Source organism: Crocodylus porosus, unplaced genomic scaffold (genome assembly GCF_001723895.1).
Source record: "Crocodylus porosus isolate Cpor-Errol unplaced genomic scaffold, CroPor_comp1, whole genome shotgun sequence".
Lineage (NCBI taxonomy): Eukaryota > Metazoa > Chordata > Crocodylia > Crocodylidae > Crocodylus > Crocodylus porosus.
This window is the reverse complement of record NW_017728906.1, coordinates 78,356,706-78,379,240: the sequence shown is the minus strand read 5'-3', so window position 1 is coordinate 78,379,240 and position 22,535 is coordinate 78,356,706. Positions and strand designations below refer to the sequence as shown.

Sequence of the window (22,535 nt, the reverse complement as noted above, 5' to 3'; positions counted from 1 at the left end):
GGTATGAAAATAAGACTAAGTTTCAAGTTGCGTAAGGTCTCAGGAGCTTCAGAATCATTCTGTGATATGGAAATGCTTACAGCCTGATATAGAAAAAAAAGCCTAATGTGCTAAAACACCAAACTTTTAAGTTTCTGATCCTATATGTGCCTGCACTAGCACCCAACCTCCTTATTCAGCATATGGGAAAAGTTAATTGCCTTATAATAGTGATCTAAAAGACCCACAAGCTGAGTGAGGATTGCCTAGTGTTAGGAAATAGCAAGCCTAAAGGCTTCTTCTGCTGTTTAACATCATCTTCAGGGCTGCTGGCTAGTGCCTTCATTTAAGAAGGAAGCAGAAGCCTTGGTCCTTGTCATGAGGGTAGACACCTGCACATTTTCTTTGAAAGAATTGAACAGGATTACTATTTATAGCAGTGGTCTTCTAAACCAATGCTTTAATGGTCTAAGCACTTGCCCAGGAAGTAGGAGACTTGGATTCAATGCCTTCTACAGCCTGAAAGGATTCAAACCCACATCTACACTCCCCAAAGAGTACCCTACCCAAAGTCTGTTGGAGACAGTGTTCATTCTCCCTTCAGACACTGGACCACAATGGAGAAAATGGAGGCAGCATCCATGGTGAGCAGGAGATAGCTCTGTACTCTGCTCAAGAGCTTTAGCTACAAGGCCATTACACAAAAGGTATATCACAATACTAACGCATACATGTTTTTAAAAATAAAGTAAGTACCTGAGAGATCTGATCTGGATGGCAGATATGCTGTGAGAGCACGTACTTGACTGTGTCTAGCAATGGTGTTTCTTCTTCTAGTTTCTAGATCCTGACTGGGCTTAAGTAAGAGGCAGGTACTGGCTGCTCAGACTGGGGCAGTTCTGAACATGAGCAGAAGCAGAACTATAGATGCCAGGGGAACTGTAAGGTCAAACAGGAAGGAGTGTCTGCAGTCCAAGGTTCTCTATTGCTGTAACCACAAGTTAGACTTCATATTAAGTTGGGGCCTCAGGAAATAATGGAAAGATCATTTTGATAAAAGTGAAGAGCATTATATCATTGAAAGATTATTTTTTCTTTTTAAAATGTCATCTGCTCCTGCTATTCAAAGAACAATCCCCATGGTTGTTTTATTCCAAGGTAAAGGAAGCCTTTAGGTAATAAACTAAAACAATGATTCTCGGCCAGAGTTCAATGGCACCTTGGGGTACTGTGAGATCCTTTTAAAGGTGCTGCAGGGTGCAGTTCAATATTAGCACTGCTAAGTGTGAGTCACAAGATAAAGCCAGAGATTTCAAATAGAAAATGATAGTTTCAAAAACATTTCTAATCTCTTGTGGTCTGCTTGAGTACCTTGCAACAACAGAGTTGCTCCATTATTTTTCCATAGTCAAAATACAAACAAAATTCAAGAGCTGACCTTTTCCAAGTGGTGTTTCGAGTCTAATGGGAGGGTGTCTTGAATCTGAAAAGGTTAAGAACCACTGCATTAAGAAAATGATTTGCTTGCCTTGAACCTTATGAACTGTTTTTATCAGCACAAAGTAGATGGAAGTTGCTTTAAAATGAAACCTGGGTCTCTATCAGAAAAGTAAAAAGTTGAAAGCAGGTCTTTCTCTCCTAAACAGAAGATTTAATTTCTCTTTTTAATCTATATCATTTACTGGACCATAAAGGAGACTTTACTGTGGGAGTTTCTTCATTGCTGTGGTCCTATTTCCCTAGCAATGGATGCAATGCTGCTAACAGGACTTTGAAGCATCCTCCAAAAACCCAAATCTCAATTTGGTTTCAATGAGAATGGAAATAGGCCAATCCCAAGTACTGTAATTAGAAAATCCTGTTATTTGTCTGTCTTTGAGAAAGTATTAAGAAACATCCACATTAGTGATTTTCATTTTTCTTTCTTTAGGGATTTTGCTTCATCTATAGCCACAGGACTTTCAGTAGAAGTGTTAGCCTACCATTCCACCATGAAACAGGACTGTGTGATATGGAAATATGTATATTATTTCTGTAAACATCTTCTATTTTAAACTCTTGATACATGTCTTTAAGTGCAAAGAGTAAGCTGTTTTAGTAAATTAATGGTCTATCTAAAGTTTATGTGTAGATGATTCATAAGAGGCTAAGATTGAATCTGTATGTCAATCTAAAGGGCTAGGGACAGAAATTACGCATAAACTGCTATAATGATTGCAAATTAGTTCAAATCTGTAACACAACAGAAGTTCAGTACAGATAAGCAGCTTTCAAAATGGCCAAAACCAGTTTAAGGTAAACCTGGAGGGATGTAATCTCACACTAACTGATTTAAGTTAAATTGCTTTATTGAACTTGTGTCCCAGCACCTCTCCAGAGTCAAGTTAACTCACAGTCCCACAACATCCAAGGTGCTTTGCATCTCCCACACAAACCTCCTCCCACCCCACTTGTAGGGAGGGCAGGCTAGCCTTGATCTAAGCTGTTTGCTCTAGCCAAGCAGGGTGGTATGCTCTGCAACTTCTGGCCTGGGTCACTGCAAGCATGTGGCTGCTATTCTGGAATCAAAAAGTGAATTTCTGTTCACTTCCTTATCTACACAGCTTCAGCTAACCTGCAAAGATTGAATTGATTCAGCCTTGGGCTTTATGGCTGCTTGTACTTAGCCTAGGAAAACTCTAGCAAAAACAATTCTTGGTTAAAAAAATGACAGTCTGTTAAAAAGGGGAATAGCTCACAGTGGTACCAAAGGGGAAGTGATAACCATAACACCACACATAAATAGATTTGAGAGAGAAATTATGCTTGAATTTCACTAACATGGAAGAAGAAGTTAATCAACATTTGGAAATCTAGAAGGTTATCCTAAGGTCTTATAGAAGAAAGCCCACATGATAAAAGCAAAGACAAGAACATGCAAATATAAAGGTTGAGATTTCTATAGTAGGGCAAGGAATTATGTGTAATTGAAGATGTAAGTCTGAATCTCTTACAGGACTGAAAAATCTCAACCAAGGTCCCTTAATCAAAACATATAGTCAATGGGAATTTCAGGAGAACAGCTTTAGGCTGCTTCCTCCCTCTCTCTTTGACACATACACGCTGAGGAAGAATAGGAAAGCAGAATTTCAGTCTTTAAAAAGACATTTGTTTAATTTTTTTTCTGTTTAAGCAAATTTTTACATTTTATGAAAGAATCTGGGCAGGAAATCTCATTTGTTATTAAAATCTTTTCTAGAACCAGCTGTCAGCTGTGCAGGTAAGCAATGCTGGAACAAGCAGACATACTAGATACCAAAGATAAAAGGATATGCTGATTAAAATCACTTCCTCAGATGAAAAGAAAAAAGTTTTAAAAAGTTAAATTTGCTGTTCAGCTCAAGTTCCTCTTTCTTCCCCTTTCAATTCTCTGAAATGTTTATAGAAAAATATCAAAAACAATATTCATATGTTGTTTCCTCAGTTCAAGCTTTCTATCCCTCCTACATTTATAGAAATACTAAGATATACTATAAAAGATACTTTTGCAAACTACAGTTGTTTTTAAAGCATTCTGTGATGCCAAGAGATGGATGACATTACAAACAAACACAATGAACTATTTTACTTCCCAGCTACCGGGCAATAGAAAACTACTCTCCTTTTCCAAGCATCACAGAAAACAGAAAACACATAGAAACTCATCAGACAAAAAAATCTTAATGTTTATACCATCACAACAGGAAATATTTTGAAAGGGCCATGCTAATCACAAGACAGACCACTTTGTGAACAGTGAACATGTGTTTACATTAGGTTCCTATTTTTAGGTCATATCACGTGCATACTGCCTGCTCATACTGTTTGTATTTTATGAACAACAAAATAATGGATTACCATTGCCTTAAATAGGTGCAGGATCTTACTTTATGCCTATCTGGCTAGATTTACCACATTCAAATTCATTTTTTCAGTAAAGAGTAAGGCTAGTTTATTATAATTATAGGTTTCTCTGATTTGTCACCCCTAGCTTTAGCACAAGAATTCCAGTCTGGCTTCCATCTCCTGTGCAAACAGGGAAGGGAAAAAAGAAGGCAATGCTTTCCTCTTTTTGTCACATGGTGTGAAACAGCAACAGTGATGCTGTGACTAAGAGATACCACTTGGAATATATGTTATAGATTACAAAAGTAATGCATTTTGTTTTAAGATTAAAGGAATTGTCCATAGCATTGAACATGCCTACAATGTGTGGACATCTGTGAAGATGACCTGTCTCAGTATGCGTTGAGCTAAAGCTAAACGATGGGCAAAAATTAAACAAAGGCATTACAGTCCTTCTCACAGCTTTCTGTGAAAATAGTCCTTCTCCAAATCATACAGAGAAAGCATTAATTGACTGGGAGGGCAACGTATTGCTAGAACCCTGGCATAGACTCAGGAACTGGCAGTGAGTTTAATTATCAGATATCCCAGAGTTTAAATGCTGAATTGGCTGCTGACTTTTTTGTGATTTTTTTGCAAAGCACTTTCCCTCTCCCATTCTTCAGTGGGGAATGACAAGTTTGTTTACATCTTCTCATGGGAATGTGTGAGGGATGAATTAATCAGTGTTTGCTTGGACCAATGGATCCCTATAAAAGTTTAGGGAAACAATAAGGCTAGGGATAGACATTATACATAAGCTGGTTGAAGTGATCAGAAACTGGCTTGACTCTGTAACAGAACAGACGTTCAGCGCACATAAACCAGTTTCAAAACAATCGAAACTGGTTTAAAATAAACCTGGCTGAATGCAGTATCAGGCTTAACTGATCTGGCTCAAACTGATTTATGCATTGCCTGTCCCAGACCTCTTGCTGGTTTAAGGGCTCTCTACTCCACCCAGCCAGGCTGGGCCCATCCCTCTGCTCCCCAGCTGGAGCAGGGACAGGCAGGGGTGGGGGTCTGGCCAGGGAGGGGTTTAATTCCCCCCTCCCCATCCCACCGCCGGCATCTGATGAAGCCGCCTGGAGCCAGCACCGGGCTGCCCTGTGTCTGTTCTGTTGCCACCACTGCCCCGTGGGGCAGCCAGAGGGTGGTGATGCGGTGGACACACAGGGCAGCCCAGTGGTGGCAGCTTCGGGAGGCTACACCTGGAAGTGCTGGCTGTGGGACAAAGAGGGGCTTTCCCCCCAGCTTTGAATGTCTGTCCCCTACCTAAGGATTTTGAAATTACTGGGGTACATAGTACCTGTCTTCCTTGTCTGGATAAGCACCATGCCTAATCCCCAGGGGCCAAAAAAAAAAGATGTATTGCTTACCATGAGTTGAAGACTTTTGCACACATTAGCACACATTAGCTCCCTTGCTTAAAAAGCTGATTCCATGCATAACTGTTTTCTGGCCAAACTTTTTCTCATTTGTACTTGCATCAGGAAGAGAAAGAACTTTATGCACACTTTTAAAAATAATTGACTGGATTCACTCTGGCCTAGGGATGACCCCTGCTAAAGGTGTTGGGTGCACAAACACAAAAGTCAACAGAGACTGGAGATGTGTGCTAGCTAAAACAATAGCTGATGAGTTTCTGTGGGCCTCTGGAAGAAACTGAAACCTCAATTTGAAAACCTTATCATGTGCATAACTACGTATTCGAATTGCTCTTTTGTTGTTAATGGGATTCCTAACATTGTACAGCTAAGTATGCATGTGTGCATATATAACATATTTTATGGATGAGATCTACAACTCTTCTCCTACAGCATAATCTTTTCAGATACTATGGCAACTCTTTGTGGCAACCACATGAAACAAGCCTGAGGGAAAACATACCAAAGTTAGGGTCAAATGATTTGAAATGTCATATTTTTAGTTGCCTAATTTCAGGCACATTAAAGGGTACTGATTTTCATGGGATGAGTTCAACATGCTAGGCCCATTTAGGGTGTTCTAGGTTGGGCACCCAACAACTGAGGAACACCAAATCTTGAGTCACATTTGAGAAATCTTGCTTTACATGAAATATATGAAGAGGGTTTTGCTTCTGCCTAGACTGCAGTAAATCAGTAACAAGAAAAAGAAAGCAAGCTGTACAAACATTGAGGTATATTTTTTTCTGGCTGTCTTTCTATGCACATCAAGTGCCTAATATTACACAACATCAAAAAGCCAACTTTCTCTTTTCTTTGTACACTGAGTGTGGGTACTTTTGATTTTTTATCTTATTCACACCATGACTTCCCAGTAAAATTTAAAAGCCACAAACACTCAAACTTCACATGACAAAAAAATGACTGCTGTCTTAACAGTTGTTGTTTGAAAACTAGAGGGTCATGGTTAGTCAAAGAGTCATGCTTAGTCAAAGCTATATCATACAAGGAGTCCAAAAAGGCATTTGATTTGGTCAGAGTGCAACCCAACACAAGACCTACCCTATACTATGGGCTTTATGTAGTACTTGTTACATTTACCACAGCCGTGAATTGGTGCTTAAACTTCTTTGCAATGCCTGGACAGAAATAGGTGCCTAAGAATATGATCCAAAATACAGCATACTGAGCAAGGAACTGCCTAAGGTAGACTATGGCAAATAGCTGAAGTGCCATATATCTCATACATACAACTTCATGAGATTGCATAGGGCCTCTCTCACAAAACACAGCAGGGGGAAACAAAAGCATCACTGCCTTTGTTTCACAGCAGGGGGAAACAAAGGCATCATCCAGTGGCTAGAGCCCAAGATATGGGAGTCTTGACTTCAATTTTATCTACTATCTGAGGAACTAAGCCAGCATTTCCCAGATGAGCAGATTAACCATCTGACAATAGGGAATTCTAGGGTACACAAATACTTGCTTTACACTAAGATTTTGAAGTATGCATGGCAGCATGGACAGGGGCCCACATCTTTCCCTGATGGGGAGAAAAATGGGTCTTATCAGAGGTGCCTGCTTTTTTGCAGACATGTGGTTTTGAAGTTCTTTTAGCTAGAGGCAGAGGCAGTAGCTTTGCTGGATTGGTTTACAGAAACCAAAGCCAGAAGGGGTCACTGATAAGCATGAATTGTGAAGCCTGCAGCCTAGGAAGTATATGGTTAAAGCACTGTCATCAGAGATAAAAGAGGCTGTCGAAGGGAAAGAAAGGTTGAAAGTTAAAGGGAGTCCCATAGGATGAATGTCAAGACCCAGAAAAGAGCGTGGGGACTTCAGAGAACTGTTGGAGAAAGGGACTGAGAGTAGGGCCCTGAGCAGAAAGCTGCTTTTGCCCAGCTTAAGATTGACATTGCAAGTGCCCCCGCCTTTGCTTATCCAGTCCCTGGCCATCCTTCTGTTACGCAAATTTCCTGTGCTGAAAAAGCAATTGTAGCTGTCATCCTGCAAAAGGATCTGGCAAGTAATAAATTACACCCTGTTGCATATACTTCTTGCATGTTAACCACTCATGAGCAGCAATGGGTTGTTTGTGAAAGAGTATTTAGCACAAATACGAGCTATCCAACATTGGGAGTATCTTATTGGAATGTCACAAATCTTTTTGCAGTCAGTACACTCTCTTTTAAGGTTCATCTTATCAGAAAAAAATGGTGAGGGTCACATATCTAACACCTGGGTTGCACAATGGGCATTATGGCTGAATATGAAGTTACATTTCAGAAAATTCAAAAGCCAGCAATAGCACCTTTTGGTCTTTTGGTGCAGGTTTCTATGCATGAATGCCCTCTGCCACCTCTGTTTCATGCTCAGCCATTGGTCTCTGCAGGTCATCTGCAACAGGGCTGCTGAAAACAAAAGACTGGAGTCATTTACTGTCTTGTTTAAGCAACATTTAATTATGCCTTACAAAATTTAACAACTGCAACAGAATGGACTGAGAATAGGCCACACATGAACACCTTACAATCTACATAGTTAGAGCATTCACCCATAAGGTGGATGTTTCAATTTCTCAGTCAGCAGAGGGACTTAAACCTGACATTTATGGAAGGCATTGTCCCTTGTGCCCCCCTCACAGGAACCTAAATGATTCACAAGGAGCTAAACCCAGTGATTAAAATACCAGTAGTCTGCATTGGTTCTGGTGCTTAAAGACCTCCTTCCTGATGCTATAGCTGAGATGGAGCTGTGATAGTAAGTAGGACTTTTCAGAAGAAGATAGCACCAGGTCTCCATGGAGGTGAGACTACTCAGCATGGAGGCTATGGAAAAGATAATGCATCCAGGGGCTGTATTGCCTTTTCTACTGAAGCTGCCTCCAGCCCATCTTCTGGGTGAAGCCCATTCCCTAAAGGGCCAGTGCCACAGAGGCAATGGGGTCTCATGCTTCCACATGAAGCCATCCAAGCCTTTGCACATATATCTCAGGACCACCATGACTAGGGAAAAATATTACACATAAACCAGTTTAAGTGATCAGAAACTGGTTTAAACCTGTAACAGAACAGAGGTCCAGTGCACGTAGATCAGTTTGAAAATGGCTGAAATCAGTATGAGATAAACCTGGTTGAATGTATCAGACTTAATTGATTTGGGTCAAATCAGTTTATGCAATGTCTGTCCCAGACCCCTTCCTGGTTTAACTTAAACCAGAGTTCCCCAGCATCCCTTGCAGCCCTGGGCAGGGCTGCCTGCTCCACAGCAGAGCTGGCCCCACCCCTCTGCTCCCTGGCTGGAGCTCTGGCAGAGACTGCAGGCACAACAGTTTCTGCTTGGCTTCCCTGTGTTCCCCTACTCCACCTGCCCCACCACTCCATGTGGTATGCCAGCTAATACCGAGAACTGTCTGTGTAAGGCGGGCAGAACGAAGCCAGACAGAACAGTGTTCACTTAGGACTTTTTGGAGCTAATCAACAGTTCAGCTGGTAATTTCCCTCCATTCCTTCCTTGGGAAAAGTTGTATAAGAGCTTGAACTAATGAAAGAGGCTTTTGTTTTCTTGATGGGGTGTTAAATGCTGCTATCAACTCCCTACTGAGCTGATCAGGAGCAGTGAGGGGAGGGGATCCCTCCTTAATCAGAGCATCCTGCCAGGGCCTGGCCACACCCCCCTCACTCAGCCCCCACCGTGGCTTCTAGCCTGAGCCACTTCAGGTACATGCCTGCATTTTCTCAGTGCAAAAGGAATGTCTGTACGGTTACAAACCAGTTCAGCCTAGCTAGGTTAGACTAACCTGCAAAGATTGAATCAATTCAGGCTCAGACTTTTTGAATGTCTGCCCCTAGCTGTTATGGCTGGTGAATTAGTCTTTTTAAAGGGGCTCCTGCCCCTTTTGTTGAAAGAACTCTTTGCCCTGCCTCTGAAGCCTGTACAATCACAACTTTGCTTGGTCAAATGTCCCTTGTTTCACAGATTCTTTTATGCACTGTTTGCTCTCACTGATTTATTTTAAAATCGTAGATTAATCAATTATAAAGAATTGTTTTTTCTACAATTGGCTTGTCCCAGTCTGTTCTCTTTTCAAGTTCACTGACTGGTGAACAGCAGATTATGCCCCAGGCCATGATGTATTAGACATTTTGGCTGTATCTTCTTTCAAGTGTCCTGCAACAGACAGACTAGAACAGGGAAGAAGGGGGTAAATTCTCTCCTTATCCCTATTAGGGGCTTAAATTGAAAGGGGCGGGGGAGTGGGTGGAAATCACAAGAGATAGACATGGAATTCCAACTTGCAGTTCTCAGTTCCTGCCCCTGTGTTTTGTAATGCACTCCACATAGTTTGCAGCTTAATCAGCCTTTCATGCATTTTAGAGCATCCACCACAGTAGGTAAGTGGAAAACAGATGTATTGCAAGTATTTCAAATATTTTGCTGGCTTATCTCTTACTTTTACTCTGGCCTTCCATTGAAATATGTTCAATATCAGGAGCTCGGATTAAAGACAATATATACAGATAGCACATTTATTCCAGCCACCTGCTCCCAGGGGTATTCCCTTTTAAAGCTGGGTCCCCAACCCCACTTCCTTTTCAGACCTATTTATGCTTTCAGAAAAGCTTAATGGGACCTAATATACATGAAAATCCAGCTCACTAAATCATATGGCAGGATGGATCAGCCAAAGCACTCTGTACCTCAGATATCCTCTGTTAAATATCATTAGACTCCCAAAAGGCATGTGGAGCAAGGCATGTGGAATAATAGCTCTGCACATGCTATATAACTCAATACAAGACCTCAGCTACCTTTCACAACTTCCTTTCACTTCCCACAGTACTAATGTATAATTAGAGCATATTTAAAGGGCTAAATCCAATTTCATTGTGTATGCCTAAAATGCAAGGATGCATCTAGGTAACTGCATTTTGTTGCACTTGCAAACAGCTTGCAATCTAGCTCTGCACACACAAAACTGTGTGCACCCACTCGGCATTCTCTGTAGGGCTATCATCTAGCTAGCACCTGAGTGGCACAATAGGATTACACTGAGACGTGTGCAAATCCTTACATTTTAGTTGGGAAGGAGAGGAGGTAGGGCACCGCACACCTTTAAGCCCAATAACATTCTGGCACTGTCCCTAAGGAGAAGAGAGTCAGACCCTAGACGCCGCTCATTTAGATGGGAAGTATCTTACGCTTCCTAAGCCATTATTTTAACTACCACAGGCCAGACAATGCCTAGAGCCCTCTACAGGCCTTGTCTGGAAGTTGACCTATTAAGTGGCTGAGAGAGAGAAATACATTAGTTAGTGGTTTTTGGCTCAAAAAGAGAAGAGGGCAGAGTTACTTTAGGAGACAAACTTGATAAAATTTCCCTTCTCACCAAAACCACTACCACTGAGTTTTCACAGACTTCTTTCTTTCAAACATTAAATCAGCTGGGGAAATGAGCTATTAAAACATTCCCTGTGGATCCACTTACTTGGGAAGAAAAACAAATAGACTAAAACAAGGAGAGAAATTATAGTATAATGTTCAGTCATGAAACAGCGTATCAAAGAGTTAAAAAGAAGGGAAGAGAACTAAGGAAGTAATGATTGCTTTTGAATGTATTGCAAATCTGAGATAGGTTTCGGAACATACAGAACAAAATGTATAGATGATTAAGGAAAGCTAATAAAGTAAGTTAATTTGTAGAGCTAATAGAAATGGTAAGGTCCACTTTGGCAAATGAAGTCCAGCAGGTTAACAAAATAACAGGTGCAAGTTTTTCACTCGTGCCTGAATCCTAAACCAAAGAGATAATTCTAATAGTAAGTGTTAGCCAGCTTCTCTGGTTTTTTCAGGAACTTTTTAGGAAAATTAATAATATTTATAGATGAATACATTTTAATATTGGATAAAATACAGAATCAGAGGGAATCGTTAAGATCCCTTATAACTGACCTCAGCATTAGTGTCCAAAAGTCGGTTGGACTGCCATTGTCAAACGGGCAAAAGCAGAATGCTTTTAGGAGTAGTTGCATGCTGATATATGTTTGTTACAAAGATGTTATAAGCTCTTCTGCAGCAAGTTTACTGTATACGGCTTTGTTCCCACTAAGGAAATTAGTAATTTCTTGCCATTGATAATGATTCGGCTTCAGGAGTGTTAGTCTTAATATAGCTGTGCTGTTTTAACACCATGCTAAGAGCATTAGAATTCTCAGAGCAAATCTAATCATCACAGGCTTCAGTCCTGCTGTTGGGTTAATCTCTATCTCACATTGATAACTACAATACCATAGAACAAATGATGGGAAATGTCTAAAAAATGTCCCTAGTTTGCACAAGGCTTTCGCATCAATAGAGAAAAATAAAATAAGCAGTTGACAGAATTGAGATCTCACTTTTGCAATCTCTTAGGCTCCGATGTACAAATGCATTTTGAAGCTTAGGTGCCATTAGTAGCACCCACATACTTAAGTTTTTAAGTTTTTACTCCTGGGCAATCCCACAGTGATATTTACATGCATAAAGTTAAGTACGAGTATTTGGTTTGCGGGATAAGGGCTTAAAAGGCAGCAATTTAAATCCATCTATGCTCGGCAGATGTATGACAAGAAAAACACACTTACACTATGTGGCTTCCTTGGTAGAGGGACTTTCATTTACTATATGTCTGCCTAGTACTGAACACAACAGGACCCTAACCTGTTTAAAACTTCTTTGATACAACAGTACCAAATAACAATGGCCAGCGTTATCCAACTGTTTTTAAACCAAAGTCCACTATGAATTATATGGCAAGACATTCCTATCTCTCCAAAGGGACAATTCTTCAGAATTGACCTACCTATACTAAGAGAAAACACCTTCACTGAAGAGAATGTCATACAGAAGCACAACCGTATGTAACACATTGTCAATCTAGAGAAAGAGAGAGAGAGAGATTATGGCCATGTCCAGACCCATTGCAAGTCTATCTGCAACATCACACACCACACATGTAGCTGTTCCCTGTGCTGCTACCTTGCAGCCCAGGAGGTTTTTTTTGACCCTGGGAAATCCCAGGGACCCAGGTAAGGCTGCTGGGGTCAACACAGTTGCTGGCCCCAGCCTCCCCTACCCCATCCAGGGTAACCTACCACATGCCAGAAAGCACGTGGCATGGGCATTCCCTGGGGACAAGTAGCAGCAGCACAAGTCTAAACTCATTCCCACTGAACTCAGTAGAAACTTTGCCAGTGAGCGAAACTAAACTCCTAAAAAAAGTCTATTCTAATTTTGTGTATAATGCTTCTTTCCTACAACTGAGATTTCTGATATTAGCCAAGATAGGGTAGTTATTTGCTGTGGGTTTACTTTATCACGCCCCAAAATGTGATTTTGTATTAATCTGATTCTAATATTATTATTATCTAGTATTTATAGTCCAGTGGCTTTTATAAGACAGCCAGGTTGGGCCTCCATTTTGCTAGGTGCTAAGGAAAGATAATAAACAAGAAGAGTTCCTCTTTCAAAGAATGTATAATATAGCTATAAGCAAGTGGGTTGGGGTGGATGGAAGCAACAAAAATAATTGCACAGAAACTGTGTTGAGCTAGGCACAGCAATAATCACACAGGAAGTACACAGAGTCTGGTTCAAAGAAAGATTTTCTGTGTCTCTTCACCCAAGATAAAAAAACAGAGATGAGTATATTTAGTTACACTGTATACTCCTATATTTAGGAGACTGGATGCACACTTTGCTAGGGTTATTTAACCCCAGCAGTCTTTCCTGCCCAAAGCAGGGGGCCTTGGACACGATGATCTCATGAGGTCCCTTCCAGCCCTAAACTTATGTGAATCTGTGCATCTGAGTTACTCTGTTGGTGGACTACAATGTGGGGGTTTGAGAGTGGTGGCACAGAGTACAGGACCTCCTAAGGTGCCTTCCAGTACTGTTTTTATGATGCTTTATGGACCAACACAGTCTAGAGGTCCCATTGAGCATCTAATGCAGGAGTGGGCAATTATTTCGGGCAGATGGCGGCTTACTGAGTTTTGGCAAGCCATAAAGGGTTGCATGACACGCAGCCAGAGGCAGATAAATATACATTTTCTAAATTTTTAGGGGCCCTGCAGGCTGCATAGAATAGCCTGAAGGGCCACATCCAGCCCACAGGCCACATTCTGCCCACCCCTGATCTAATGGATAAAGATCAAGCAGCAAAAGGCAGTTACAGAGTACCTACCTACCTGCTATATTAAGGGTAAAGATATGACATGCTGGTTTATATAGTGCTTCACATAAGCCACCAAACACTGTCACATAATAATGATTGTTTATTAACAACAGGGGCTGGATGGAAGCTAAGGTGAAAAGATCTGTAGCTTGTTGTGTACTCCCCCCAGTTGCTGGCTAGTGAAAACCATTTTGGAGTCACATTTAAAGGTTTGCTAGTGTGTGTTTATGTCCTTTATTCTTCTCTTGAAGCTCCCTTGATATGGTATAGGTGGGCACAGACTAGAGCAGCTCATCTGCTTTACTGGCTGCTTTAAATTGCATCAAGATCTAGTTCAGTCATCAAGGTTGAAAGAAGAAAGAAATGTGGTCAGAAAAGTCTATGCCCTCCTTCATCCTTCAAGAGAAAAATAGAAGACATAAAGGCATTAGGTTGCATATCAATAGAGGACAGAATAGCAGAAAAACAGAATGTCCTCTATGATGGCCACCCTAGTGGCACTCCTTACCCTCCAACAGGTGTCAGTGATGTCATTAGCTCCTGCAGGAGAAACATCTGACCCCAAAATCAGGTCTTCACTTAGAATTAAAGGGCAAACTAGGTTTCAAAAGCTTAGTTTGATAAGGCATTTATTTGTAATTGTATAAGGTACTACATACGGTATTTAACTAATGGCTTTGGCTCACAAAAAGTGTTTTGTATGATATACCTTTATTATATATGTACCTATAGTATGTATGTGTGTGTGTGTATGGATATAAACATACATGCATACTATATGGATGTACACACACACACACACAATTTTTATATTAATATAGTATATTGTTATAGATCTGTATCATAGTTTAGTTCAGCTAATAGTCTTGATCTGGCTCCAAGAGGACTTTCAGTGTGTTGTACTAGCATTCATCTTCTGGCAGTGGCAAAAATGAATGATCTGGATTTTGATGAGAGGGGATGTTTTGAAGACCTGTAAGACTACCATTTATTACTGTTCTGCATAATTGGAGGACCTAGTGGGGAGGAGGTTTCTAAAAACACAGATAATACAGATAAAACACAGATAATATCCTCCCTTATTTATTGTTCAGAAATGCCTGAGATGTTCTGATACTGCAGTGAAGGCAGTCCTGTATGAACTTAGATACATAAATGAGGGGCTGAGGAACCTGAAAGCCAGGGTTTTCCTGGAGACATTAGGTGGGAAGACAACTAGAGACATGTCTACACTACAGTGGCAGTGTGTTCCGGCTGGGATGGTGGAAAGGTCTTGAGCACACATTATGCATGCACTTCCATTGACATACTTCAAGCTTAAAAATGCTACCTTGAGGCTTCTCAGGGCGTTTCTCCTTGGCCTCAGGCATGCTTGAAAGTGATCATAAAGCAGGCTCATCATGCATTAAGGTATTGACAGTGGGAGGAGGTAGGCAGGACACTCAGGAATGTCCTGATCACTTCAGTGTGCACCTGCTCTAGGAGTCTTGATATGCTGTCTTAGAGCTGGGCACCTTGGAAACTTTGGGAGTTGGGCTTCTGACTCCCACCTCCTACTTATTTGCCAGGCAGTCTGTGGGTTGGCTCTTAGGAAACCAGACAGGTTTGAAAACATGCATTGCAGGCAGAGGTCCATCAGCAAATCTCCTGGCTTTTGTTAGAATTTGGTTGTAATTGCTGTGGTCACTTGGAATGCTTTGATTTCCATGAGCTGGCGTTTTTTTAGACGATTGCAAAATGTTTGGCTTTTTCCATTGTTCAGTGCGTAACCTCATGCAATATTTACAACACATTCATTTGAATACTGAATTGCATGTTTCCTCATGGCTATTTCTACACTGCTTCTTTCTATGGCAATGTAGAGCTTTCCTAATATTGGGGAACTGACTTTCACAGCATTTCCACATGTAACGTGTGTAGGGGGGATTCTCATGACCATTTTAATATAGGGAGCTGGGGTGCAAAGAGCACGAAATGCCTAGGACCTGATTTTTTCAGAGTGCTGAAATTTCTATAGCACCTTATGGTCCCAAAGTGCTGCTTCTATTGACTTCACTTGCAGCTGTGAGTACTCAGCCCTTCAACACATCAGGCCCCAGGTGCCCCATATGAGGAAGTAGAAAATGAGGAACTCAAAATTTGCAGCCACCTGTGGAGGAACCTGGTGACCTGAGATCATTGTGATACTTTATTTTGAAGCACCTGGCACCAGATGAACCTCCTAAGTGAGGGGCCAATGGGAGAGCCAAGCCCCCTCAGACCACAGTCTGAAAGAACCAGCATGCTCTAGCTAATAGGAAAATTCAAAGGATAGAGCTGAGTCTTCAATCCCATGCTCCCCTCGTCCTCCCCTGTTAACCTACTCAGGCCTACAAGGAGGAGTCTTTACAGACCGGAACCTGCCCCTGAAGTAGCGAGGTGCCTAAGTTTGAGCACTTTGTACACATTTTTGTTGTTATTTTGTTGGTTTTTGGATTTGGCTTTCTCCAGCAGCATGCATGATCTGTGGGGCAGAAGCAGCAATAGAAGTTTTCAACAACATGGCTTAAAATGTGGTATTCTAGCATGGACAAAGAAATCCATTTTCCCTGGACCTTGTTTTGAAAAATGCTAGAAATATTTTTGCTGAACTTTTCTAAAAATATTTGTTATAAAGCAAACAATAAGCAGGGGAAAAAAAATGGAATTTGAAAGAGCTGTAAGCAACTGACTTCTGGGTCACATAATAGAAACAGTTTGACAACTTTTGACAACAGTTTGACAACCTGGAGGATATGTACCACTATGGGCACTGCTACATCACTCATCATCACTCCTTTGGTGTTATCTCCCCATCTTGAATGGATTCCAGCAGGTTTCTACATAACTGCTGGTGATAACTGATGTTAGTTCAGTTGAACATGTTGTGTGCTAATGGGGAGAACAAGGATTTACCTGGTAGCCGTGTTTGTCTGAGACAAAAAGACGTACAAAAAACTAGAATTCTTGGTTCCAAAATGAAACCTTTTATTAGACCAACTGGGAAATAGCAAGAACATTGTCCTTTTCTGCAAGCTTTCGGGATCAAAGTCTCTTCATCAGGCTCTGGGAAAAGTACAGATGGTACAAGATGGTAAAATGTCCCCATAGGTAGGAAATTAACTTCATTTTTGCATAGAGGGAGCTGAAATGGACCCAGAGGGAGACAGCCTTCCATCTTCAGCTCCCTCTGTGCAAAAATGAAGTTTGGTTCCTACCTATGGGGACTTTTTACTATCTTGTACCATCTATACTTTTCCCAGAGCCTGATAAAGGGATTTTGATTCTGAAGTCTTGCAGAAAAAGGACAATTTTCTTGCTATTTTCTAATTGGTCTAATACAAGGTATCATTTTGGAACCAAGAATTCTGGTTTTTTGTATGGGGAGAACAAGCGCACATACAGGAGCATTTTGATCAGTTGGTTCTAAAACACTGGCTTTTCAATAATGTTGCTTTAATCACTGTCTCTTGGAAATTGTTCCTCAACCTTATAATGGTAGTTATTTAACCATTTCTGTAATGTTTAACTGAAATAAATCCTTGCTCAATTCCATCCTTAAAATGCCATGCTCTAGAATACCCCCTTACTCGATTAGTAACTGTCTATGTAATATATATAAACTATTATGTATGAAAACTAGCTAGAAATAATGCAATCCTTTCCACCTGAAAAAATGGGTTCAGCTTACGGCAGCTCCCTAGGGAACTGGTCTTTTATTGATTGGAGCTGATACTTCCACGAATAGATTTTACTCTGTGTACCTGTGTAAAGTGCAAGAAAGAGCGGGGGAAAGTCTTTACAAATAATCTATGACTGAGAATCATAGTTTAAAAAAAATAAAATTTCAAGATATATCCAAGTTCAAAGAAGCATTGAGACCACTTGCTAGCAGAGTTTTAGAATGTGGCACTTTTTAGAAAGGTCAGCAACCACAACCGAGACCAGATCACTGAAAAAGCTGATCGGCCAAGAGGTGCTTTCTTCTTGTCCTTTTGAATGTATCCTTTTCTTGTGTTCATATTAGTTGGAATGAGCATGTGTTCTGGAAGTGTCTGGTAAAGGACTGTGTGAAGAAAGGAAATTAAAAGGTATAATGGAAGGCATGCCTCCCCAGAAAGGGAGAATCAAAGTTGTGGTCTTCAACGTACCATGAGTTTTGATAATGAAAAAGTATGTGTTTTGGCATTTACAGTTTTGCATCAACTGTGTTGTACCTGTAGTCACCTTAATTGCTTTACAAGGAATATCTCTTATATGTGTATTCATTTTCTAGGTATGGCATTTTAATGCTTAATTCCAAGTTTGTTTCTAGTGTACGAACCTATGGGGCTATAATTAACTAGAGTGCATCAGCAGCTAACGGTTAACTCTTCTTTACTGTAGGAAAGCATCTGACAGGAAAATATAGCTTCTCATGAAAAAAGCTGCATGAACACCTAGCTCTGAGATAGTAGGCTTATGTACTCTTGACTGTCTATCAATCAAATTTGTCTGTACAGCGTGTGAAGTTAAGTTATAATATGAATACTAGTTAAATTCAACATTTAAAAATGACCTATTATATCAGATCTACTCAGAATCCACTTCTTTTCCAGGTTTTGTTTAGGTGGTCGGTGCTTTTAAGATACACTGATCAACACTGAAAAATGAGGCGGTCATGGGAAGATTTCAATCAGAGCCCCAATTGAAAAGCTTCCTAATTAAAAAATACATGAAAAACATTTCAAAACACAAACAATTCAATGGCATAAAAATTAATCCTGTGTAAACTTTGACATTGATTAGAATTACATTTAGAAAAATACCTGGATTACTCATTTTAAACCCATTTTTAGAATGCAGCCCTAAGTATGGAATCACTGTCAGATTTCCTCCACGTGAACAGTGAGCCTGAAAGTGCTTTTTTTGGAACCAGAAAGTCACTATGTTATTTACCACCAACTTCAGGGAAAAAAAAATAGCAACTATGTGTAAATCAAACACATGATTTAAATATAATTGAGATACAAAACTGGAACTTTACAGTGACATTTGTATTAAATCATTTTTTGGAATGGAAGCTTTCTTTTAAATCTGTATTTAAAGAGAATTAAATGCTTTTAGATAACGTCTGAAAGCAGGAAACAAAAAGCACGGCAACCAACTGAACTCATCAATCTACCAGTCATCAGAACTGCAGTTGTCAGCGGTGTGGCCTCTTCTGCATTTCTGTTCATTTTTAAACCAAGTGACTACTGTGTAATTATCAAGAGACAATAAATGTGGAACACCACTGTTATTTTAGCAGACTTTAAAATGCCCTTTTGCTTAGTCCAGTGACAGATTGTCATGAACAAGCCATGGGTGTCCTATTCCCCACATCCTGTTGCGAGAGTTGTATAGAGAGAGCCAGGGATGGTTTATTTCATCATGCTAACAGTAGAATATAAGAAATATTATGAAAACCCTTCCCCCTCTCCAGTCCCCCCTCCAGCCATAACCCACCCAAAACACAGAGGTCTTTAATGGGTAGACCACATTTACCACAGTCAGTTCCCCAGATAGATTTGATTTTCATTTTTGTCGCTGTGTTTAAACTGCTTTTTTCTCCAGTGCAGGGTTCTTTCTCTCCCCTTTTCACACCATCCCAAGTCATTGATCCCAATCAAGAATAAATTACAAAAATATTTAAAAACTACTGGGCTAATTCATGTGCTTACAGTTACCAATTAAATAAAAAAATACATAGTTAATTGCAGGCACAGAAGACACCATTTGGAAATGGTCCTACGAAAGGAAGGCACAAGACTCCTACGTGATTTTGGACCAATCTCTTAGGCTATGTGCAGACTACAATCAAGAAATGTCCGTGTGTAATCAAAGGTGAACTAACTTTAATCTACCTAGCGCTGGTGGGCTTCAGTCCAGACAGTACAAGGCTGGCTGGGATCCTGGATACTAACTTGGATGCTGTAGTCTGCCCTGCTGGTACCTGAGGTAACTAGATTACTGATAATTTTGTATGCTTCTATGCGCGCTATAATCATGCATCAGAATGCTGTAGATGTATCCTTAATCTCTTGATTCCCTTTCTGTAAGGCGATACTGGTAGCACTTTACCTTTCAATTATGGTAATTGTATAGTAACATATATATATGTGTAGGATAGATATGCCTTGGGAACCCACTGAAAATTGATCTAAGTCACTTAGATGTTTTTCCAGATTTTACTTAACCCCTATTTTTTGTATATTGTTCAATATTTAACACCCAAAAGGCACTTTTTCCAAAACAGCAGCTCCAGACAGATAGCCGATGTCTAAATATTAAAACATTATGAGCAAAGGTCACTTTCAACATTTAGCCTGTGGTAACTGGAACATATTCAGGAATCATTAAAGAGAGTTAAATCTTACATTTCTCTTGATGATCTGCTAGGCCTACAAGCAACATTTTTAATTCTTTTACCATAGTAGTTTCTCTAATATTCTCTTCTGAAGGACAGCAAATGAAGCATGCAGGTGAGTACTGTACCCTGAGAAGCCATGTGCTGCTGTCACACTGTCTGGATTACATGTTTATACCATAAGGCTGCCAGTAAAGCTCTTAGTAAAATCATATCTTTTTATGATATGCATAATATGTACTAATTTCATAGGGCGGGGAGGGGAGGTTTGTGTCTGCTGTAAGCCTCACTGCACATCTCAGTCTTAGGATGAGTATAAATCAGGACTCTGCAATTATTCAAGGTATCTGCCTGGTTCAGTTAAAAAACTCGGCACAAAATTCTTCATTTATTACTTACCAAAGCTAAAAATGGATTTTCCTTCTATTTTTAAAATATTAGTTGACATTCAATACAGCTATTACTGTTCTTCTTACCAAAAGAAAAATACACACCCTTTATCTCTACATTCTGACAAGTGATTTATGCCGAATTCACATCTTTAATTCTAATGAGTTCTCGTCTGCTGCTCTACCTCCTGCAGTAATTGTGAGTGATAGCAAAGTTATGCCTTATAATAATTATTTTATTTCTAAAGTCCATAGTCATCAGATGTATATAGCTCATCACTATGCAATGAACTTTGGGCCTTTTTCTGTGAATAACAAACATGGCAAAATGAACCAATCTTTACACTGCCTACTGAGAAAATAATTTTAAAAATAAGCAAGAAAAATAAGGGAAAAGTTGTCTTTCTTACCTGTTCCAGGCTGAACTGTGGAGCATGAAATGCCTTTAGATAATAGAGAGGGTTTGAGGTTCCACTCGCTCAGTGTTCTCAGGAAGTGACCATATATTTATGCAACCGTTAACTGTTTCCTCACTCAAGAAGGGAAATTAAGCATCTCTCTTTCAATTTAAAAAAAAATATTGGTAATAAGTCCCACTTTTTTAAGTATAGTGTTGTAGTGCTTGACATGTTCTGTACCTGATTTCTGTGTCACAATGAAATATGAAACTTGCAAGAAAAGAGATGAGTTTTACTAAGTAGGTAAAGGAAAACAAGTATAGCTAGTGTACATACTTCAAAGTGAAAACCATGAAGTGTTCAAAAGTGGCAAATTAGTCAGTTAGAAGCCTTAGATGTTTTCAGAAAGACTTTCAACATTCAGGAGCCTTAATCTCACAGAAAGTCAATAGCATTACAGCTATCGAGGCCTAGGCCCCATACAAGGACTTGGCTACGCTGAGAGTTGCAGTGCATAAGACTTAGATGACTGGTCACAGATCCATTCCCCTGAATCAGATACTGGGGCTCTCCATGTCATGCCTGAAGAAAGTTAGAGCCACAAAAGCCAGTGTGAGGGGTGGAGAGCCATCCTAAGCCAGTCAAATGAAACTCTGAAGACAGGTTTGTGTCTAAGTCCTAGAGATGGTGGAGGTCTGACAGTTTACTTGTGGCTGCAAAAAGGTCCTTCCCTCCATGCAGGATTCCCAGGCCTGATCTGTATGTGTCTCTTTAAGGTAGGTGTCTATGCTTTCTTTCAAACACAAGTGCAAAGTGAATTAGCATCTCTCTTTTGGGATATGGCTGGAAGGAAAGTAAATGCAGGTGCCCATTTTTAAACAATTGTCTTATGGTTAGAAGTTTAAAACCCACAACCCCTACCTCCCAGCAGACTGCCAGGATATCTGGTACACCAAGGGACCAGGGGTTTGAATTCCCTTTGGCTAAAACTCTTCCAGCCTGCATAGACTGGAATACCTGATTACTCATTGGGTTGGAAAAAGAAAGGGAGAGTGTGGCCCCATTGTATGGTGCTTACCAGGGAAGGGGACAATCTGTATCCTAGTCCTGCTTCAGAAATCTTGTTGATGTGTTTCTACATTAAATTGTCTTTGGATAAAATCCATAAGTACTTGGCAGAGCTGGGACTGGAATCTCCCTCTGCTGGGTGATTGCCTTCATGCTAATATTGTCTTCCTCTTTCTGGTGCAATTCATATTTAAATACTCCATGTACTGTAGTGTGCAACAATGTCAACAGGTAGGTGTGAAAGTGTTTCCCCCGCCCACTCACCCAAAGCTCTAGACTTGTGGTTAGGTGTTCTCCTGTGAGATGAAAGATGTGGACTTGATGTGCTCACCTCACTTACAGGAGAGAAATTAAGCCAAGCCTTCCACAGCTTGGCTTAGTGCTCTAACTAGCAAGCTACTGATAAGGGCCTGAGTTCCTAGAGTTACTTTGAAGAGCAGTGTTTTTGGAAACGTTGCTTTAAGCATTCTCTCTAGTAGGGAAACTCCTATGTTCTCTTGTCACTTTCATTTCCAATAATGCATTGTTCAACTTCTAGTTCAGCCATTTGCCATAGACAGCCCATGCTTGTTTAAGCCTTGAGCACTAGTAAGGGTCACAAGAGCCCTGTATTAATAGGGGTCATAAGAGTCCTGTATTCATTCCTGCTCAGGGCAGGGGGTCGGACTAGATGATCTGCTCAGGTTGCCTCTGACCCTTCTTCTATGAAACTATGAAACACTTAGGACAGGTCTGAAGTTCCACGATGTGTAT

At 40.4% G+C, this 22,535-nt stretch overlaps 1 protein-coding gene across 3 annotated transcripts in view; it reads right to left on the bottom strand.

Moving 5' to 3' along the window:
* Nucleotides 1-20,801, bottom strand: part of P2RY8 (purinergic receptor P2Y8) — a 50,703-nt gene extending 29,902 nt beyond the window's left edge. Inside the window, exons 1-3 of one of the 3 annotated variants that reach the window (XM_019529391.1) lie at nt 20,727-20,801; nt 7,618-7,717; nt 1,418-1,462 (exon numbers count right to left, since the gene is read on the bottom strand). The gene's annotated coding sequence lies outside the window, so the exon portion shown is untranslated. The remainder of the gene's footprint in view (nt 1-1,417; nt 1,463-7,617; nt 7,718-20,726) is intronic. The other 2 variants (XM_019529393.1, XM_019529394.1) reach the window with 2 other exon arrangements.
* Between the last annotated feature and the right edge of the window lie 1,734 nt (nt 20,802-22,535).